Raw genomic sequence first — 22,330 nt, 5'->3', positions numbered from 1 at the left:
AATCCAAAATGTCTGGGTAATCCATGGAAACAATACTCCCAAGCATCTTCACACATCACAATTTTATACAACCGAAGCAATGATGAAACCCAAATTCAAAAAAATCTTACATTTTAACAGCCCTCTATTAGAGAAACTCAAAATAATGCACGTAAACCACGCAATTTACGTTCAGTTCTACTCTGCAGAGACGCATAAAATCAAATGCCACTGAGCTGAATGCATTAGAGATTTTTTAAAAACAAAAGTAGACATGCCCTTGCGTTGAAACATTGACCTTCCCTTCCAGTCAGCATACTGAAATTCCCTTTTTCACAGAGGCATTTTAGAAGGGGGGACATTTAGATGCATCCCATTTGCCATCCTGCATTGAATAAATTAATTGTAGCAGTGACATTTAGAAGAGAAATCCCGTGTTCCCAACCTAAACAGATAAGGACACTGGGAATCATCTCCTTCTGACCAGATACCAGCCACAGAGGCCTTGGTGGTCTGCCTCTCTCCAATCCCCCTCCTGGGCTAGATCTGCAAAAAAAAAAAAAAAATATGTACACAAAAAATACATACAAACACAAACGCAGTCAGCTGCCATGATAATCCCATTAGTCATGACAGGATGCTTAACCTGGCTAGCCACATCAATCTGAATACCAATTTAGCAACAATCACACCACTCACCTAATAATCTTAAAAAAAAAAAGAAAAAAAAAAGAATCCAAATCTGTTAACTGTGCTTGATTTACAGGAAGAAAAAAAAAAAAAGCAAATGATGCACGCAAAGCAAACACAGGTTAAAGAGACAATTCACCATCCGTCAAAAAATACGCTCCTTTTAAAACAACGGACCGAACCTTAACATTTTTTAAAATGTCTCAGATACGTAAGAACTAAAACACATCAATCATCCCGTCTCAAAATATAAAATGGTTTCCTGTAGGAACATTCATATTCTTAATAGGAACTGACCGAAGACAGAGGTCCTGTAACGTCATCGCTACCGAAGCTTCAATTAATCAACTTTTTTCACAAACGAAGAAATCGGTGGTGGCCGGGCTGTAGTCACCGGCTGTGGGTGCTGCACAGAACCGCCCTGCGACTCGCGATACCGACTGCACCACTGCCTGCGCACCCCGCGGCCCGCGCACCGCAGCCCCTCCCTGCCGCTCAGGTACCTCGGGGAGCGCGCAGGCCGGCCCCCAGCCTGCACTGGCGCCGCAGGACGCCCCTCCGTCCGAGCACAGCCCCCCACCCGGGCGGGCGGGGTCACCCCAACGGCAGGCCCGCCCCGCCCCACGCCCACGGCTCGGGGACCCGGTCCTCCGGCCGCCACATCCCGCTGAAGCAGCAGGACAGGCTCGCGGCAGCGGCGGCCCCGGGCCTGGGTGGGGCCGGGCGGGGGCCGGGCCCGGCAGCGAGAACCGGGGGAGGCTGCGAGGCTGCGGCATTGTGCTGCATCACGGCGAGGGCACCGGGAGCCGTCCATCTTGCCAAAAACGCGCCTCCCCGCCCAGCTAACCCCCACCGCATCCCTTCGGCTCCTCTGCTGAACCCCCCCCCGCCCTGTCCCCGCTCTGGGGCCCCGCTCCGGATGGGGAAGACCACGGACCTGGGTCGGATTCTGACCTCGCCAGCGCTCCCCTCCCCACCGGACGGCGGGCACTTGGCAGCTCTCCTCTCGCAAAAACAAAGGGAAGGCTCCCCCCACCAAGAAGATCAAAAAATAAAAATAAAAAAAGAGGGCCGCGGGCGCGGTGGGAGGGATGAGGACCAGAGGGGCTCCCGGCCCACCCCCGCGCCCCAGGGCCGGCCCGGAGGGTCCCCGCGCTGGTACAAACCTGTTGAGGGGCCGGTGGCTGGAGCCGGAGGGCGGGCGCCCCGAGGCGGCTCACGCCCAGCCCTGGGAGAGTGGGGACGGGGAGAGGGCGGGGGGCGGGCGGCGGGCGCGGGGGGGCCGCCGCCTCCGGCTCAGCTGCAGCGCGGCGCAGCGGGGACCACGCCTGGCCGCATCCCCCGGCCGCTGCGCCCCCGCCGCCCCGGCCGCAGGGAGGGCGCCCGAGAATACGCGCCCCCCGCTGCGCCCTCCGCACCCACCCCCGTGCAGGGGCCGCTGCGCCCGGCGGGAGGGAGGCGGCGGCGGAGGCAGAGGAGGAATCGGCGCCGCTGCGCCCGAGGATGGGGCTGGGCGGGCGCGGTGCGCGCGGGGGAGCTGCGGCCGCCCCACTGCGGACCCGCCGCCCCTGCCCGCAGCGCCCGCGCACGAATAAGCACCGGAGCCCCCGGCTCCGCGGCCGCCCCCGCCCGGGCTCCGCAGCCTCCCTGCCCCCACGCCGCTCCCGGGGCGCCGGGCCAGCGGCGGGGCAGCGGCGGGGCAGCGGCGTCCTCCCGGCCCGGGCCCGCGCCCCTCCTCCTGCCCTCCCGCCGCCCGGGAGCCCGCCCGGAGGCAGCCCCAGTGAGTTGGCATCTTCCAGCCCGCCCCCCCCCCGCATCTACCTACCTCCCGCGGGTCAGGGGGTGGGGGCGCCGGGGTCCCGTCCTCCTCCCGCTCCTCGGCGGCCGGGCGGGTGGGCCGGGAGGCGACTCCGCGGGGCTGTCCGCGGCTGGGGCCGGGGCTCACAGGACGGGACCGGTGGGCGCTGCTGCGCGGGGCTGCGCGCTCGCTCCGGGCGGAGAGGCGGCCGAGGGAGGGACTGGAGGAATCCGCAGCCTGCACGGCGACAGCTGCACTGATTCCGGGGGCTGGGCGGGAGCGCGGGGCGGGGGGAGAGGGGGAGGGCGCAGGCCGGGAGGGGGCGAGGGGCGGGGAGAGGCGGCGCGGACGCCGGGAGCGCGCAGCCCGGCGCGCGCCCCGCTCCCTCCCGCACGCCCTGCGCGCTCCGCTCGGCTCGCCGCGGCGCCCCCGCTCGGCGCCGCCCGGAGCCCCGCAGCGCCCCCCCCCCGCCCTCCGCCCCCCGCGCCTGCTGCGCGCGCTGGCCGAGCTCGGGCGCTGCCCCGGCCCGCCGCCCGCCGCCCGCCGCCGACCTCGCCCTCGCCCTCGCCCTCCGCGGGGGGACCCAGCGGGGCTGCTGGCCTAGGCTGGGTGGGCACCGCCACCGCCGCCGCCGCTACCCGGGCCCAGGGACAATGGGGGCTTTGTCCCCGCGGCCGGCGAGGGCCAATTTCACGTTTAATTTGAGGCTAATTTGATTATCGCCTTGGAAAGGGGCAGCCTAATTTTCTACGTGATTTGTGCAGCCTCTTTTCGCCCGCGATGTCTGCGTTCGGAGGGCGGCGGAGTGTTGGGGTGTCGGGGGGTGGTTTTAGGCTTTAGGTGGTGATGCGGTCCGGGTTCCGCCCAGCCTGATGCAGGGCGATGGGGACCTCTCCGTGGGAAACCTTGGGCGGGGGCGGGGGCGGGGGGGGCAGGGAGAGGTTCCTCGGCCAAGTCGAGCTCTTCCCCTCGTTGTGAGGGCGTCTTCCCCCGGTCCCTCGGGGAATCTGCGAACGGACCCTACAAGTGGTCTGTGCAAGTCCCGCCTCCGGGCGTCCTGGCTCCCTTTCACCTGGCCCGGGCGCCCTTCCCGAGCCAGCCTGGCGGAGTGGGGTCCTCCGGGCTGCAGTGCCAGCCCCGCGATGGCTTCGGGGCGTCGCTTCTCCCTCCGACCCGCAGACGCCGGGCCTCGGGCGCGTGCCGACGCCCCTTCTCCATCAGCTTGCCCGCCCACCCAGCCGATCCCCCAGGCCATGTAGAAACTCTAGAACCGCCACTGCTGGGGAGAAAAGATGGTGTCATCCCCGCGTCCACGAATAGAAACGCTCTTTAGAGAGCAGCATCCAGGGAAACTGACGTTCGGCCTGCCGTGTAGGTGCCCAGCGGCGGCACTGTGAGCTTTCAGAGGGAAGAGGGCCCTTCTCCCTGAAGATCCGCCCCTCAACCCCTGAATTTAAAAGCAGAGATAAATACATCATGCTTATGTCGCAAATCGAGTGGGGGTTGATAGGTTTCTGGTTTTGCACGTATTTTTTAAATGAATCTTTTAGCATGAATCTAAATGAGATTGTTCCACCAGAGTGAAGAGGATTTTTCCTCTCGGTGCTTCACCATCGAGTTTGAATGTTTGTACCAATGATCACTTCCGATACATAGGAAAGACTACTGGGAAAAGCAAATAATTTGACATTTTTATCAGTTGATCAACACCTCCAGAAGGTGAACTCTCCCAAGGACAGGGTTCTATTGTCTGTCTGTTTGTTCACTGTTTGTACCTAGCAGGCACTTAGGAGGTGCTCAAAAAATATTTGTTGAATTGAATTGTACAGAATCAACATGTAAGTGGCTGCCCTCATTAGGTAATACAGGAAATCCACCAGGAATGAAAGCTGTTTCCCTTTCACTTATTTTGCTCCGTGGCCCTCAGCAGCACTTCCCCACCCACAATGTTAATGAAATACCAAAGAAAACAATGGCAATTCTGGAAAATGCCTGTTTAAATTCTTCCAATATTATTCAGAAATGGTGACTCTTAACAGCTTCCTTTATCACAGATAACAGTACTTGAATAAATCTTCATTCGATGAGTGAGTCATTGCCCCTACCCCATTCCACTCCCACTTAATTTTTTAAAATTTCTTTCGAAAAGGGAGGGCACACGCAACCTTAGCAAGGTACTCTAGTAAAGTGCCAAAGTATTTCAAAAATGTAAAAGGCAAGGATTCGGAGTTGCACTATAAATACCTGAGTTCTCACCAGACTTTCACTATAAATACACTATAAATCACTCACAATTTTGAATTCTTACCCTTTGGTGGAAAAAAAAATCATCATCTAGGAGAACCCAGTAGACCACTGACCAAAAAAAAAAAAAAAAAAGTAACAGGTCAAAGAAAAGATAGTCTAAATATGGAGAGATTATTGAAGAAGGCATATATTTCTGTGAAAGGAAAGAATCTAGAAAAAGATGAAAAGCCTTAGTCAGTAATCATGATAATTCAAAAAGATTATTCTCAAATACCTCAGAAGCAGCTTTGTTGAAGTTCTTCCTCACATCAGAAATCAAGATGATTTAAAGGAACCTAGAACTCATTGATACCGTGTCTGTAACACTATAGTACTACTCTCCATTTTTAAAACCACATAATTATATATGGCTTTTTCTCCCATAGAATGTATATATATATTCATATATAAATTGTTATTTTAACTTTCCATTAAAAATGTAGGGCAAGTTAAAAATAGATCTGCCCTACCACCCAGCAAGTGCACTGCTGGGGATTTACCCCAAAGATACAGATGCAGTGAAACCCCGGGACACCTGCACCCCAATGTTTCTAGCAGCAATGTCCACAATAGCCAAACTGTCGAAGGAGTCTCGGTGTCCAACGAAAGATGAATGGATAAAGAAGATGTGGTTTATGTATACAATGGAATATTCCTCAGCCATTAGAAACGACAAATACTCACCATTTGCTTCAATGTGGATGGAACTGGAGGGTATTGTGCTGAGTGAAGTAAGTCAATCGGAGAAGGACAAACATTATATGGTCTCATTCATTTGGGGAATATAAAAAATAGTGAAAGGGAATAAAGGGGAAAGGAGAAAAAATGAGTGGGAAATATCAAGGAGGGAGACAGAACATGAGAGACTCCTCACTCTGGGAAACGAACCAGGGGTAGTGGAAGGGGAGGTGGGCGGGGGGTGGGGTGACTGGGTGACACACACTGAGGGGGGTACTTGATGGGATGAGCACTGGGTGTTATTCTATATGTTGGCAAATTCAACACCAATAAAAAATAAATTTATTTTAAAAATGTAGGGCAAAATATTGTCAATATATATATATAAGTCACTATAGACTAGGTTATGTTATAATACACTATTCCCAAATCTTAGTATAATACACAAGTTCCAAATCAGCAAAGGTTAATTTATTGCTTATATAAAATCAGCTGTGATTCCAAGAGACTCTCTGGGGAAGGCTGCCTTCTATGTGTCAGCTCAGCATTCCAGAATAATCTTATGGTACCTCCATGTCAGTAGGTACCTCTACACTCTTTACTGTAAGGGAAGAGCATGATGGAGGGCTAAGTACCAGCAACTAAATACTCCCACCCAGAAATGACATAAGGTTACCTCCACTCAACATTTCATTTGCCAAAGCAAGTCCTATAGCTCCACTTGAAACCAGACATTGATAAAACAATAGTTGAGTCTGCCTGTTTTATTTAGAAAAGAATGATTACTTACAGTATCTCTTTGGTTACATTAAATTAACCCAATTAAAACCTATCTCTTATTGTACTGATAATAACCTAAAATGTTAAATTCAGAACACATTTTGAAAATTTGAATAATATTTTTCATCTCTATTTACTCCAAAACTTGACTTCCTTTCAACTCTGAACTAGTCTGAGAAGTTTCCTCAAAGTAGAAATGTTTTACTTGGGGCTTCACACATACTAATTTTGCACTGGGAAAGCCTAAAGACTTACATGTTTGAGCTGACAATATCATGAGTGAGTAGTTTTTGAGCACTAATATCATAGTTACTGATGTATAGAATAATTCACTCTTTCATTTATTCAAGAAATATATATGCCTTGGGGCACCTGGGTGGCCCAGTCGGTTAAGCATCTGCCTTCAGCTCAGGTCATGATCTTGGGGGTCCTGGGATCGAACCCCATGATGGCACCCTGCTCAGCAGAAAGTCTGCCTCTCCCTCTCCCTCTACCTCTCCCTGCCCTCACCTCGTGGTCTCTCTCTCTCAAATAAATAAATAAAATCTTAAAAAAAAAAAAAAGAAATATATATGCCTTAATCTGTTCTAGGCTCTGAAATAGAGCAATGGGTAAAACAGTAAAAAAAATCACTGCCCTCATGGGTCTTCTAGTAGGATGGAAGTCAATCAGTCAATCAACAAACAAATAAACAAGTAAAATATATGTATGATGATAGATCTGAATAACCTAAATATGTAGAAATAATATTTATAAAATGATGAGAATGAGTGGACTCAGCTTTCTATGAATCCTTAAATTTTCTATTAATAAAAATAACCGTAAGTAGCAATTGTAAAATGCTTTCCAGTTTTCAAAGCGCTTTAGCAAATATAATTTTGTTCTTTTTGTTAGTTCTGTGGAGAAGATATTAACCCCATTTTATAGGTTAGAAACTGAAGACACCAGTAGGTTAAATGAGCTACCCAAGTTCGCACTGCTACAAAGTGCCACTGGTATCTGCTTAGAAAATAGCATATCAGAGCTGTGTGCTTGGCATTGCATATTATTAAAAAGTAATTCTGTTTGCAAGATGAAAGAGTTCTTGAGATGGATGGTGGTAATGTTTGCACAGCATTGTGAGTGTACTTAATGCCATTGAACTGTACACTTAAAAGGGCAAAAAATGGTTAATTTTATGTCATGTATATCTTACCAGTTTTAAAACTCTCCTAAAAAAATGAAAATAGGGATCCCTGGGTGGCGCAGCGGTTTGGCGCCTGCCTTTGGCCCAGGGCGCGATCCTGGAGACCCGGGATCGAATCCCACGTCGGGCTCCCGGTGCGCGGAGCCTGCTTCTCCCTCTGCCTGTGTCTCTGAGCCTCTCTCTCTCTCTGTGACTATCATGAATAAATAAATAAAATCTTTAAAAAAAAAAAAAATGAAAATAAAAATGTTTTAAATAATTCTAAATCAAGAACTCTAGAATAATAAATACTCTCTTAATCCTTTTTCAGCTAACACACTTGGTGGATTACACTGTTCATTCCCTCTGTGTTGTGAGCATATTGACTGACATCCATGGCATATCAAGCATACTTTGACTGTAGGCAATACTCTGCTATACCTATATTTTTCAAGTCCCACCATTGTGCTATATATTTACCAAGCCAGTTGGGTTTATTCCCAAATTTATTTATACCAGTTATACTTATTACAATTGAACCTATTTTGCTTAATAATTATACTTATTATAATTGAACATTACATAAACCAATTAAATATGAATGTGCAGAGACTCCTTTCAATAATAACTAAGTTGCACATTTTTAAATGTCTGATTAAAGGCTAAAAATACCATCATCAATTTATATGTGGACAAGATAGCAATAAAATTTAAGTAGGAATGGAAATTATAAAATCCTTGAAATATCCAGAGTCAAGTTGCTTTGCAAGTGTCTCTAAGTTTTTAGTCAACTTAAAAGAAATCAAAGTGTATCAGATAGCTGTGGCTTATGCAAAAACAAAGTGGTCTTTCACTCAGTAAACATGTTGGAAGAAACCCTTTGACTATTAACAGATTAGCAGGTGAATGTACATTCAAAGGTTTCAAGTAAAGTAAAATTTTATGTCCTTTTCCAGATATGAGTCTATTTTTTTCAAGATGTGCCTCAAAGATTAGGCAATGAATTATTAGGTATGACACAATAGCATGAGCAATAACAATAAAAATAGACAAATGGACTTTATCTAAATTTAAAACTTTTGTGTATCAAAAAACATTATCAAGAAAATGAAAAAGCAATCTAGAGAACAACAGAAATGTATTTGCAGATTATACAACTGATAAAGGGCCAGTATCCATAATATATAAAGAACTCTTACAACTCAGCAACAAAGAGACAATCCATTTCAGAAATGGGCAAAGGACCCGAATAGAATTTCCTCCAAAGAAGATACATAAATGGCCTTTAAGCACATGAAAATATGTTCAACATTATTAGTCATTAGAAAAACACAAAACCACTATGAAATACCATTTCACACCCTCTATGATGGTTTTACTTTAAAAAAAAAAAAAAAAGAAAGAAAATAACAAGTATCAGCAAGTATCATACCCAGCAATTCCATTCCTAGGTATGTGCCCAAAAGAACTGAAAACAGGTACTCAAACAAACACTTGTACACAAATGTTCATAATAGCGCTATTCACCATAGTCAAAAGGTAGAAACAACCTGAATATCGATCAATGGATGAATTAAAATGTGGTATATACATACAATGGAATAGTTTTCAGCCATAAAAGGAATGAAGTACTGATACATGCTACAATCTGGGGAAAAAACAGACACAAAAAGTCACATATTATATGATTCTATTTATCTAAAATATCCAGAATAGGTAAATCCATAGAGATAGAACAAAGACTGACAGTTGCCAGGGACTGGGGGAAGAGCAGGGGAGAGGATGCCGTATAACTACGTAATTGGTATGGGATTTTATTTGGGGGTGATGAAAGTGTTCTAGAATTATGAGGTGGTAGTTGATGAATATACTAAATGCCACTGAAATGTTTACTTTAAAATGGTTAGTTTTGGGGCACCTGAGTGGTTCAGTGGTTGAACATCTTCCTTTGGCTCAGGTGGTAATCCCAGGGTCCTGGGATCAAGTCTAGCATTGGGCTCCCCACAGGGAGCCTGCTTCTCTCTCTGCCTGTGTCTCTGCCTCTCTCTGTGTGTCTCTCATGAATAAATAAATAAAATCTTTTTTTAAAAAAGAAAATGATTAGGTTTATGTTATCTGGATTTCACCTAAATTTAAAAAATTTAATTCAAAAGTGAAAGTCTTTTTCAACTTCAACATCATTTTTCAATAACCAATGAACTACTTGTCACCTCAGATAAATGGGCTTATGCACGTTCTTTAAAACTTTCCTACGTGCTCCTCTTGTAAAAGGGTTTGTCACAATTTACTTCTCATATATAAGCTGATTACTCCACTTGCCTATTTTCAGGCAGTTTGAGTCTAATTATTCCACCACAGAAATATAAAAGTGACTCTGAGTCTTTATTGTTGGGAACAAAGAAGAAATTAGAGGGGGAAAAAAGCTACTGGAACCTCCCTTTGGCATGTACCAACTGAGGATGAGCTCCAAGTGTGATGACCCTCCATAAAACATTGCACCCTCTTTCTTCATTTTCTCTCTCTGCACTTTCTCATACAGTAGCCACTAGAAATGTGGCTGGAATGACAGAGAAACTGAATTTCTAATTTTATTTAATTTTAATAAACTGAGATTTAAATTTAAAAATTGGATCTTGGTTTCAGTTATTAGAAAATTTTTAACTGTGTTTGGAACAACTTAGATACTTGAATCACTTGCTTTAGCTGTAAATTTTGTGAAATCTACATACATATCAGATTCAAAGACTTAGTAAAAAAAAAAGTAAAATATGTCAATTTTTAAAATATCCATTATATGTTGCAATGATATTACCTTGGGTATAATGGGTTAAATAAAATCTATTTTTAAAATTAACTTTACCATTTCTTTTTATTTGTTCAAATACAGTTATTGCAAAAATTTTAAATTACGTATGTGGCTTTCATTATATTTCTATTGGACAACTTTGTTCCAGACATTGTCAATGAGGACTCCAATAATTGGCCTCCTCACTAGATTCAGGAAAACTGAAGAAAAGTAACTAAAATTTGGAATATGCTACCAATCAAGAATCCAAAGTGAGGTCAAGATTCCAACTTCCAGGCTTTCCGTAGTGCCTCTATCACAATGGCCTTGATATCTATGGGTGGCAAGCCATGCTGCTCTTTGTGAACAGGAGGCAGGCATGGCTAATATTTTCATGACTGGTGTCATTCTTTTGGAAGTCCAAAGATGACCTTGGCAATAACAGAAGACCATTGCCTCAAGATAACCCCACCCCTCTAATTTGACATAGTTTGCCACACTATGTACAGGATTCCAGAAGTGGGCTAGACTCATGCCTAGAATTCATTCGAGAAATTGCAGAAATTCATAGGCTGATGGGTGAGGAACAAAGAAAAAAGAAAAATCACTTCCCCACAGAGGTCAGACAAGTTTAACATGCTACTGGTTTGAGGAAAAACTCTTCTGTCTGGATTGAGTGATTAGATCTTGACCATTTTGCCCCCGAATTATATTTTTGATGTTCGAGTATCCTCATTTCCTATCCTATGCCCCCAGATTCTCAGTGGGTGGGGATGCCCAGTCACAGCATAAATGCTATGCCTCATTCTCATGGCATGACAATACAATACTGAGACTATCTGAACATTTGCTGTGGAGGCAATGAAATTCTTTCCTTGCTTGGTTCTCATGGTTGGCAGGCTGGTTTCTCCTCTTGGGTTTTTTCTTTTTATACACAGGCTAGAGCAAACAAGAGTTTAATTTTAATGATAAGCATTTATTTAAGACTGGAATTGGAACCCTTAAAGGATCACAAAAATGAGAAAATACTGTAATTTAATCAATTTCAGTTTGTAAGCATTTCCTCCAAATGAGATAAGAAGTATGATAAATATTTTTTTTTTAAGTAAGGTCCACACCCAGCACAGAACCCAATGCAGGGCCTGAACTCACCACCCTGAGATCAAGACCCGAGCTGAGATCAAGAGTCAGTTGCTTAACTGACTGAGCCACCCAAGTGCCCCAAAGCATAATAATTTTTATTGTTTAACACTGTTATTTTTGTCACTCATGTATATCTCTAGGAACTCTAAGTACATGTACTCATTTTACTATTAATTAACTGTTTATTACATATATTCATACTATTATTACCCCATTTTACCAATGAGGAAATTGGGGCAAAATCAATTGGGTTAGTTGTCTGAGGTCTTACAGCTCCTAAGTGATGAAAACAAAATTCAAACCCAGATCTGACACCCAGTTTCTAAGTTTGTTTCTAAGTCTGAGAAAAGAAATAGGATCTCAAGATATTTTGCTTATAAGCTTTAAAAGCAAACATAATAACTCAAAATATGGAATGGAAGGCATTCTTTTTCTAACTGAAATCATTTTAATAAAACTTTAAAGACTTTTTTAGATGAAGGCTATAAGGATGTATCTGAGTGTGAGGAAGTTTTAAGCACCTGGATTCTTATATGCTTATGTTTCAAAGTTCATGCAACTTGAAAGTCATCGGTTCCTTAACAAGTGCTGCCAATATGAAATAAGAAAAAATACTTGAAACAGAAAATCCCCCTGTGTCTGGTGAACAGAGCAGTATTGTTGTTTGTTTTCTGAAGGGGACAGGAGATGGGGGTAGTGGTGGGGGTATTTGTTTTTACAAGGTCTGCTTTGAAAAACTCTTCTGAAGCCTTCCCAGGAGCAGCCAAGAGTGAGTGCTGGGGTTTGCTGGAGTACGTGCTGGCTAAGCATGGGCCTACCTCAGCTGCAAGTCATTTCACCTCAGAATTCTCTCCAAATGGGACCTGGGGCCAAAGCGAGCTGACAATGCCATGCATTGGATTTCTCATTGCTGCGGGACTCTGCGGGAGAAACAAAAATATCTACAGGTCTAAGTTTCTTAGGGTGGTGGGTTACTTAAATTAGAAAAGAACGTGGAATTTCACCCATTTGGGAGGAAGGTCTACACTCTCTGAGGGGTAGATTCTGTAGGCAAGCTGGAAAAGTTCTCTGAAAGCACTCCCTGAACTGTGTCTTAGGTGGAGGGTAGACGCTAGCTATCATCTTTAACCATCCTCAGAGCCTTCTCGGAGTCCTCTGTTCCTCTATTTGCCCTCTAAGAGGATTTGAGAATTTGCTAGGCTGCACCCTCCTCTCCTCAACAAAATTCTCCAGATCCTCCAGAATGAACAGGGGGTGCTGATATTGCAGCCCAAGACCTTTTGCTTGACCACTGGCTACATCCCAAATGAGTGGAAGCCTCTGGTTGCTGAGAGTCTACATCGGGTGACATGAACTAGGGAACCAAGGTGGCTGGCTTGAGAAGAAAACTCCAAAAACACCCAAAGGGCCAACATTTCACCTTTCCACTGACAAGTATGTCATGGGGATTCATATTCTAGAAGGCTTCAGCAATAAATTAGCACATCATTCTTTAGTTGGACCCTAGCCTCACTGAAAAGTACAAATAAGATTTGTTTTTGTTGCAAATCACTGTCACAGTCAGAGGTTTCTCTTTTAACTTTTTCTTTGACGAGGCAATACATTCACAAAAAAATCACATTTTTTTGATTAAAAAATCAAAATGGGGGCAGCCCGGGTGGCTCAGAGGTTTAGCATCACCTTCGGCCTGGGGTGTGATCTCGGGGACCCGGGATCGAGTCCCATGTCGGGCTCCCTGCATGGAGCCTGCTTCTCCCTCTACCTGTGTCTCTGCCTCTCTCTCTCTCTCTCTCTCTCTCTCTCTCTCTCGCTCCGTCTCTCGTGAATAAATAAATAAATCTTTAAAAAAAAAATCAAAATGGTACAGGTGCCTGGCTGGCTCAGTAGGAAGAGCATGCAACTCTTGATCTCAGGGTTGTGAGTTCGAGTTCCACGCTGGGTGTAGAGATTACACTCATACATACATAATCAAAATGGTATTAAAAGGAGTGCTTCGGGGCAGCCCAGGTGGCTCAGCGGTTTGGCGCCGCCTTCGGCCCAGGGCGTGATCCTGGAGACTGGGGATCGAGTCCCACATCGGGCTCCCTGCATGGAGCCTGCTTCTCCCTCTGCCTGTGTCTCTGCCTCTGTCTCTGTCTCTCATGAATAAATAAAATCTTAAAAAAAAAAAAAAAGGAGTGCTTCGAAATTCTCACTCTTCCCCTATTCCCACCCACTCTATACTCCACCCCATTTCCTATGGGTAACATTTTTAACATTTTTTGTGTGTACTCTTCCAAGGGCACCTGGCCAGTGTCTTTTTAGGCCTATATAAATTAAATCAAATGTATATTCTTATAATTTCCTCTCTTTATCATACAACAGGCAGCGTTCTAAAAACACTGTTTTGCACCTTGGGTTTTTTGGGTTTTTTTTTCACTTCATGCTTCCTGGAGGTCATTCCTCCTCAGCTTTCCTTATGGTAAGGTTCCTTATCCCTTGTTGTTGTTACAGCTGCATAATATTCCATGATACGCCACACTTTATCTATTTGGATTGCTTCAGTCTTTTGCTTTTATAAACAGTGCAAATAAGGGTTTCTGATCAGACATTTCTGGCTCAAGCTTTGTCCCTTCTGTTCTCTTAAAATTCCACAGGCTTCTAGATGGCTGGGGTGTGTACTAGACTTACAGAAGGGTAGAGATAAGAACAGGCTTTAGAGCTGGCCTAATCCAACCCACTGTTTTAAGAGAGGGGCAACCAAAGTTCCTGTAAAGTAACTTGCCCAGGTTTACAGAGTGGTTGGCCTGAGACCAGAGTCCAAGTTTACTGATTCTCAGCCTGAAGTTGTACCTGCTAGATCACACTACTGGGTGATGAGTGTCATGTGTGTATGTGTGCATAGTGCTCCTCCAGGAATATAAAACTGAATACAGAGTCGAACATGGTAAGAACCAGGAGGGCAGGGGGATCCCTGGGTGGCTTAGCAGTTTGGCGCCTGCCTTTGGCCCAGGGCACAATCCTGGAGTCCTGGGATCGAGTCCCGCGTTGGGCTCCCGGCATGGAGCCTGCTTCTCCCTCCTCCTGTATCTCTGCACCCCTCTCTCTCTCTCTCTCTATGTCTAACATAAATAAATAAGTAAATCTTAAAAAAAAAAAAAAAGAACCAGGAGGGCACTACAAAGCCCCATGGGCACTACAAAGCCCCGTGGAACCAGGAGGGTACTACAAAGCCCCATGGGCACTACAAAGCCCCATGGGGATCCCCTGGTGCAGGAAGACACCTGGTTAGGGAAAATCTGGAAAGGCTTCCTCATGCAGGTAGCATGCATGGCAGGCCTGAAAGGATAGATGATTTCACTGGGAAGAAAAGATGAGGAAAGGCATGAGCACAAATATGGATATGGGAAAGCATCAAGTATCTCTGGGTAGCAAGGGGTCTAGTATGGCTGGAGCAGCATATGATTAGAAAATGAGACTACTAGAAGCTTTAATAGAGTATTGAACGTGCACCATGTGTATTCTGAACAATGCCAGGTGTTATTCTTAGTACTTTATCAACACTAGCCTTTAATCTTCACAACCTGAAGGAAGTACCATTACTATTCCCATTTTACAGGTGGGGACACTGAGGCACAGAGAGGGCTGATGACTTACTCAAGTCATATGTCATACAGTTATTAAGATTACATTCTACAGAGTCTGACTCTAAAGCGGTGTTGTTAACACTTCCCCATGTTCCTGGGAGATGAGACTGGAGAAAGATAGTCCTATTAGAGAAGATATTGGAATGCATGTCGAAACCCAGAAAGATTTATACTACCATGTTTGTAAACAGAAGGAGATAAATGTTTATTGAGCATATATTGCATCTTCAAAAAATCGTGTAAGATACATATTATTTTCCACATAATTCAGATGGGGAACAGGTTTCTGAGAGGGAAAGTAATTTGCTCAGACTCTCAGAGCTATCAAGTGGCAAAGAGAGCCTCTGAGGCCCGTGTCTGAATGAAAACCAGTGCTCGTGCCCAGGTTGACGTTTATCCAAACGTAGCCCACAGAATCCTGGTGCACAGCCTAGAGAGGAATGGTGTTCGTGGTCAACTAAGCTTGGGAAATGCTAAGATCAACAAAGTTAGACCTTAATTTAATTGCAGATTTTCACAGAGATCTTAATACACTTCCATGCTTCATAAATCAACCAAGAGGTAAATGTTACATCTCACGTTTACAAAACTAAGGTTACCAAGATGCTCTCTTGTGCCACCACTCCCAAGCCCTTCGTTCAAGTCACATTCGGTGGAAATAGTGCTGGGAGGTATATGAGTTTGGCAATGCCTGGAGAGAACATACTGGAGAAAGGAAAGAAAGCTGTGTTTCCTGATCAGCTGGGCATACAGGCACTGTTTACAGGTCTATAACGTTAAAATATGAAGAGCACTGGAATCTTACTTTCTGAGGACCGCACACAAGTTATCTAAACTTCCATATCCAAGAAAACAGATACGTTTTGTTTCAGTTTGGTTTTGCTTTCTGACTTTGTCTTTAAGTATCAAAATGGGAAAACCTGATTTGGTTTCTAAAGTACAAATCTACCAATTTCTATCCTAGTTCCCTCACACCTCAAGATAAAGATGTTGGGGTGTTGGGAACCAAAAAGTATATGTTGGCCATGCTTTTTAGGTTATGCCTGTAAATTTAATTTCTGATTAGCTAGTGTTAATTTATAATCTGATGTTGCTATTGTATCACCATAAAAGACAGTATGTTCAAAAAGAATACCTTTGGGGGACTCGGATGGCTCAGTTGGGTAGGTGTCCAACTCATAATTTCGGCTGGGGTCTTGATCTCAGGGTTGTGGGATTGGGCGTGGAGCCTGCTTGGGATCCTCTCTCTCCCTCTGCTGCTCTTCCCCACCCCCCTCCTGCACATGCTCTCTGTCTTAAGTAAATACATACATACACACATACATACAAACATACATATCTTCACCCTTTCCTTCAAATTGCCTCATGAAATGTAAAACTTACCCACACGGCATGAGTAGACCAAGGAAACCCTTTGTCATTAAGAAAGGATCCTGTAAATCTTGAGCGCTGTGTGAAAATAACTCTTTTACTGACTACAAATTCTGTCTGTCAAAGGAAGTTTTTTGTAGGCAATTGTTATTACATTTGATAAGTTGAATGGAACTTCCTTTTCAATTTTAGGAGTATTTTTTTTTAACTTGTGGGAGGATTATTGGAATGTCCAGAAAGGCTATCGGTACTGATTTTGTTAACCCATAAAATAACCCAACTATAAGAACAAGAAGACAACTTTATAGCATTCATTCTTATTTAGAGAGCTGGGGTGTGGGTAGAGGCTTATATACAACTCCAAGTTCTTGCAAAAACCTGTAAAATCACTAGTGGCAGTATCATTTCATACTTTTTGGAGATATTTGTTAAGGATCTCTTCAGATATAGACAAGATTAACTGTTGGATATTTTTCCTAAGGAAGTTTTTATAATAAAATACTTTGCTGCTGCTACAAATTTAGGATAAGATTTAGGATAAATTTAGGGAAAATTTAGGATAACCATCACTTCTTTTGCCCTAAGCCTATAGAAAGAGGAACCCAAAGGAAAAACACAAATAAAAAAGATGTATTCAGGGATCCCTGGGTGGCGCAGCGGTTTGGCGCCTGCCTTTGGCCCGGGGCGTGATCCTGGAGACCTGGGATCGAGTCCCACGTCGGGCTCCCGGTGCATGGAGCCTGCTTCTCCCTCTGCCTGTGTTTCTGCCTCTCTCTCTCTCTCGATCTCTGTGTGTGACTATCATGAATAAAAAAAAAAAAAAAAAAAAGATGTATTCACTCATAATCTTTTGTAGGCCAAAATGAACAATATGTAGATACAAATGCTATGGAAACAATAAAAAATAGAACAGCACAGGAAAATTGAGAGTGATGCTAACTAATTCCAATAAAATACAAATCCATCCATAACCATAACCATAATGAATACAAATATCTTCTTTCTTTTGCGTGACCTATAACATGGTCATACACATTGGAATGTTTCCCAAGCATGGGGAGCTGGGATCTCCAACCTATGAAATATATCAGCCTCATAAAAATGTTCTCATCTTAGGAATCACTGGAATTGAGATTCTGTACCATTCTAGTGGCTTCTTGGTTTTGGAACTGGATAGGAAATCTTGGGTGAAAGAAAACATGAGATAGGCATTCCGAATCATAACATTGGCACCACCCATTCTATGAGCTCAGAAAAATGATGTCATCTCTTGTATCCATTTTATTATCTCCCAATTTCTATTCTCATTCTTTCATATCCAGAGGTACATGTCATCTGAAGCCTTGGGCCCTCCGCATCATAAATCAGGAACAAATCCAGGAGGGAGAAAGAGCAAAGGAGACAAGGACCTCGTTAAGAACACTAAGTTTCTGTGTAAGTGTTGTATTTGATTTTTATTAATGGTGTTTCATGTTCTGGACCATTCCTTAAACATTTATACATTTTCTCCCTGGTCCTCAGAAAACTGAAGTCTCTGTGGAACATTCCATGAATGATCATCAGCATTATGTTCCACTAAAATAACTGGTACCTATTTATAAACCACAGGAAATTGTTCTTGCTCAGGATACTGTCTGAATAAGTAATTTAAAAAATGGGAAACACTGTCAGTCATGCATATGTTTTCTCTATTTATTGTTTCTCAAATTGACCTTGAGCGTTCCTAACTCTATACCTCTGTTTAGGGTCTTTCTCACAGCTTGGAATGCCTTCCCCACTCACTCAAATTCTCTCCTTCTCTAAACTTATGCTCAAATATCACTTTTTTCAGGTAGAAATTTCTATAACTTTTGACGTGGATCTTCACCCTCTAAAGCCCAGGAATCTTTTTTCCACTTTAAAACTGTGAGTCACTTGTATCCCCAACACATCATTTAACACTGAAGTCCTACCCTATTTTGTTTCCTCCTTTATACCATTACATAAAATTGGGATTTCCAGAGAGACTGTAAACTCCTTGAGGAAAGCGTCCTACATGATGTAGCCAAGATAGCATCCGACACAGAGCAAAAACATGGACAGCGCTTAGTGTGGTTGATATTAGGTGGTGGTTTTCAAAAGGTGTAAAGCCAAATGAAAGAAAATCACAGAAACCCTATGTGACTGATAGACAAAAGTTGACCTAGTGTGCTAGAAGTTGGGGTAAAAGTAGGTATACAGGCATCCCGGAAACTGGACCCTCTTCCCAATCCTCCTCTCTGCACAGATGCTGGACCATCCCCACAGTTCACTCTACGTTTCTCCCCTGCCCCCTGCCCCCATGGGTGCCCTGTGTTGTCAGGCATCTGTGTTGGGAACCTAGGCTTCCCAGCACCCTAGTGGCCTTGTTCCATTCCCTCCAGGCATAAGCATAAACGTATCTGAGTTGAGCTGTTAGGACTCTCCTATGTGACCCCTCTCCCCAAAATGTGTGCATTCTCATCGAATTTTTCTTTTTTTTTTTAATTTTTATTTATTTATGATAGTCACAGAGAGAGAGAGAGAGAGAGAGAGAGGCAGAGAGATAGGCAGAGGGAGAAGCAGGCTCCATGCACCAGGAGCCCAACGTGGGATTCGATTCCGGGTCTCCAGGATCGTGCCTTGGGCCAAAGGCAGGCGCCAAACCGCTGCGCCACCCAGGGATCCCCTCATCGAATTTTTCTAAAGAGAGTACCTCAACCAAACCCATGGATCCCTACCCAGTCACTTGGAGAACTCAGTCTGGCTAAGCATGGAAGAGATTTTGGGCCATATTACCCACTTCCCACTGCCTTGGTATATTCCCTTAGGAATGCCTGTGTGTTTGAAATTCTGGAAGTCCCCAACAGTATTTTCTGTCAACACAAGCATACTCTTCTCCATAAGCAAAGTTCTCTTTTCTCCCTCATACTCTCAATTAATTGCAAGACAACAGAGTAAACGAAGTTATTGGTGATACTTTTTTTTTTTTTATTGAGCTAAAACCAACATAGGACATTATATTACTTTCAATGTAATGAAATTGCAATGATTTTATACAAATTACATTGCAAAATGATCACAACAATAAAGTCTAGTTAATATCTGTCATTGTTCATAGTTACAAAATTTTTCTTCTTGTGATGAGAACTTTTAAGATCTACTCTCTTAGCAATTTCAAATACTGTGTTATCAACTATAACCATTCTGGTGGTACTTTTTTTTGGTGGTGTTTTTAGTGACTGAAACAAAACAGATCTAAAACTGCAACCTCTTGAAGAGCCTTTTGTTTTTGTAGGTCTTGTACCTCTCCTTGAACTGGACCTCGGCCTCTCGTCAGGCCTTGAGTTTAAGAGCAGGCTCTCAGAAGACATCGTTGTTGGTGACAGTTTTTATCCAAGGGGATATCCACAGAGTACCTTGTGGGCATGAATCATTGTAGTTATAAACTTTTGCAAAGGACTTGATCTTTCACCTCATGGCAATTTTCTTCTTATGCATGGCAGCTGGCACTTTGCAGGGATAACAGTCAATTCCAGCCACCAGAGCATGGCTGTAGGGATGGTCTGAGGTACCATCATCAATACTCCTCATGATGACCGCTTTGCATCCAGAGTAGCATCTAGTTTGGACCAGCACCACCTTCCGGGCTTTCATGAACTTGCCCATCTTGATACCAGCCACTCAAGCTTACAGCAGAAAGCTCTGGTGGTACTTTTAATGGCACAAGACACATCTCATTCAGAGCACAGGAACAGAATGAAGAGTGGCTGTATGCTACTATACTCAAGAGTGGCTCCACTATGAAGAGTGGCTGTACCATCTACTCCTTGGCCTTGGAATCATTCCAGCCCATCCCACTCTAGCATCATACTGCACTCGTCCTCCACTATTGACCACCATGCTGCCGGCTTTCTCTGGCTTCACACTTGCATTCTTGTCCCTCCCTTGATTAGTCAAACATGCTTATTGGACTAACAATGGGTTTGTCCTTGACTTTACACCCTGTTGACCAATTTGGATGTAGGGATCCAGTTTTCACTTCCGACCTAACTCAGACCCTGGTGCTTTTAGTTTTGCTCACTGACCAGTGGCTTTTCCAGGTCCGCTGATTCTGGCAACTTCAGCCACCTCAAAACACCAGGAACTGCCAACCACAAATGGCAAGACACATCTGCCAGCTGGAATCTGGGGTTGTCTCCCAAGAGACCCTCTTGCCTGGTTCCGACTTGCCTGTGCTGCTAGCCCACTTCTGTTCAGTTCCACACCCTTAACTTATCAACTCCCATCTCAGTAGCCCCCTGACTTCACATTGCATGTGTTCTTCCAGATATTTAGACTCAGATTACCTCTACAAACTTTGACCTTGGGCACCTTTGTGGCTCCCTGTGCCCTCTCCACCTGTACCTAGCCCACTGCAAGAAGTCTCAGCCTCACCCTCACCAGTGCGGAACTTCCACTGGCCCCTGAGGAGTGGGCATAACCCAGTCAGAAGAATTGTTCTCCTGATAAAACTGTCAGGGAGTAGAGATTTTTGATTTCTCTGAAGTCTACTATGCAGGTCAGGAGATTATTCTCAGAGAGAGATATAAAATGGAGAATGCAGATCTGGAGTCTTAGCCCAGTAAAAAGGAGGTACACACATTTTATAAAGGAAAAGTGATTGAATCTCTTTCCCTTCATTCTACCAGATGGGATGAGTCCTGCTGGGAATGTGCTGTGAGGAAATGTTTATCGGGAAGAGAAGTAAAGGACTCAGGACTCTTGTTATCCATTTCCATAAGCAGTCTTTTTTTTTTTTTTTTTTTTTTTTTTTTAGGGAGAAAAAAGTGTTGGCTTGAACTCCTCGTGCTTTCTTATGTAATAAAAAAGTCAAGCAAAGGGCATGTCTTGGTTCGGCTGGGACTCGGCAGACTGCCTGCGTTATTACAGTGCTGGGAGTCTGAGGCTCTCTGCTCCTTGAGGATTATCATGTGACTCCTCCCCAAGTGGTAAGCCTCTTTCCATGCAGAAGGGGCCCAGCTCAAGGCAGACCATTTTGATGCCTACTCCGTTGGTGATGTTCAGCAAGAGTTAAATGCATCTTGATGGTTTTATTGTTAAGAATTCTAAAGTTAAGGACAAGATTTCCAAAATCAGGGCTTTTTCAAATGAACTACGGTTAAGTCACTAGCCCACCTGGGCCCCTTTGCTCATTTGCAAAATGATAAGGCTTGATCCCATGTACCCCCAAAGATACCCTCCAGCTTTGAGATTCGCCAACTTTGCAGTAGACCCTAGTTGGCATCTACGCACTGATTTGAAATCTATAAACCAGATAAGATATTCTAGAATTGAATGCATTGGTATCCATCACCAATTACAGTAACAGAGTCCTACCTTCAAAAGGAAACCATTGGGGCAGCCCCCGTGGCTCAGCGGTTTAGCGCCGCCTTCAGGCATGGGTGTGATCCTGGAGACCAAGGATTGAGTCCCACGTCGGGCTCCCTGCATGGAGCCTGCTTCTCCTTCTGCCTCTGTCTCCACCTCTCTCTCTCTCATGAATAAGTAAATAAAATCTTTAAAAAAAAAAAAAAAAAAAAGGAAACCATCAAGAGAAAAAAGGAAACCATCTTTTTCTTCAATAAATAACAGAGATTAAATGAGGTAATAGCATACCTTGCATGGAAGGGCACAATACATTTCATTTAATGGGGCATTTCCTATACTAGCATTTTCCAAAATATAATTCTAGAAATGCTGTTCTTTCACTGAGATTCACCAAGGCAATTATATCCTAAAAGTTTCTTTCCAATGTTTTTTTATGCATTCAGGATCCAATCAAGGATTACAGATTGCCTTTTGTTACTGGCTCTCTTGAGATATTTTTAATCTAGAATAGTCTCTTTTTCATTTTTTATAACACTGATAAATGTAAGGAGTCTAGGCTCGTTATCTTGCAGAATATCACACAATCTGGATTTATGTGGTTGTTTCCTCATGTTTAGATTCAGAACTAACATGTTTGGCAAGAAAACTACATAAGCGATGCT

At 44.2% G+C, this 22,330-nt stretch overlaps 1 protein-coding gene, 1 long non-coding RNA gene and 1 pseudogene across 2 annotated transcripts in view; 1 reads left to right on the top strand and 2 right to left on the bottom strand.

Annotated features, from left to right (window-relative positions):
• SPTBN1 (spectrin beta, non-erythrocytic 1) overlaps positions 1-2,653 on the bottom strand; it is a 197,885-nt gene extending 195,232 nt beyond the window's left edge. Inside the window, exon 1 of the mRNA XM_077915404.1 lies at positions 2,495-2,653. The gene's annotated coding sequence lies outside the window, so the exon portion shown is untranslated. The remainder of the gene's footprint in view (positions 1-2,494) is intronic.
• LOC144324153 (uncharacterized) lies at positions 1,053-21,283 on the top strand. The gene is made up of 3 exons (XR_013389565.1): positions 1,053-1,168; positions 17,624-17,735; positions 21,118-21,283. It is a non-coding gene; the product is annotated as an uncharacterized LOC144324153 (long non-coding RNA).
• Positions 19,442-21,376, bottom strand: LOC144324149 (large ribosomal subunit protein eL27 pseudogene; annotated as a pseudogene).
• Positions 21,377-22,330: the final 954 nt, after the last annotated feature.

Source organism: Canis aureus, chromosome 11 (assembly GCF_053574225.1).
Source record: "Canis aureus isolate CA01 chromosome 11, VMU_Caureus_v.1.0, whole genome shotgun sequence".
Taxonomy (NCBI): domain Eukaryota; kingdom Metazoa; phylum Chordata; class Mammalia; order Carnivora; family Canidae; genus Canis; species Canis aureus.
This window is presented reverse-complemented; position numbering and strand designations above follow the sequence as displayed.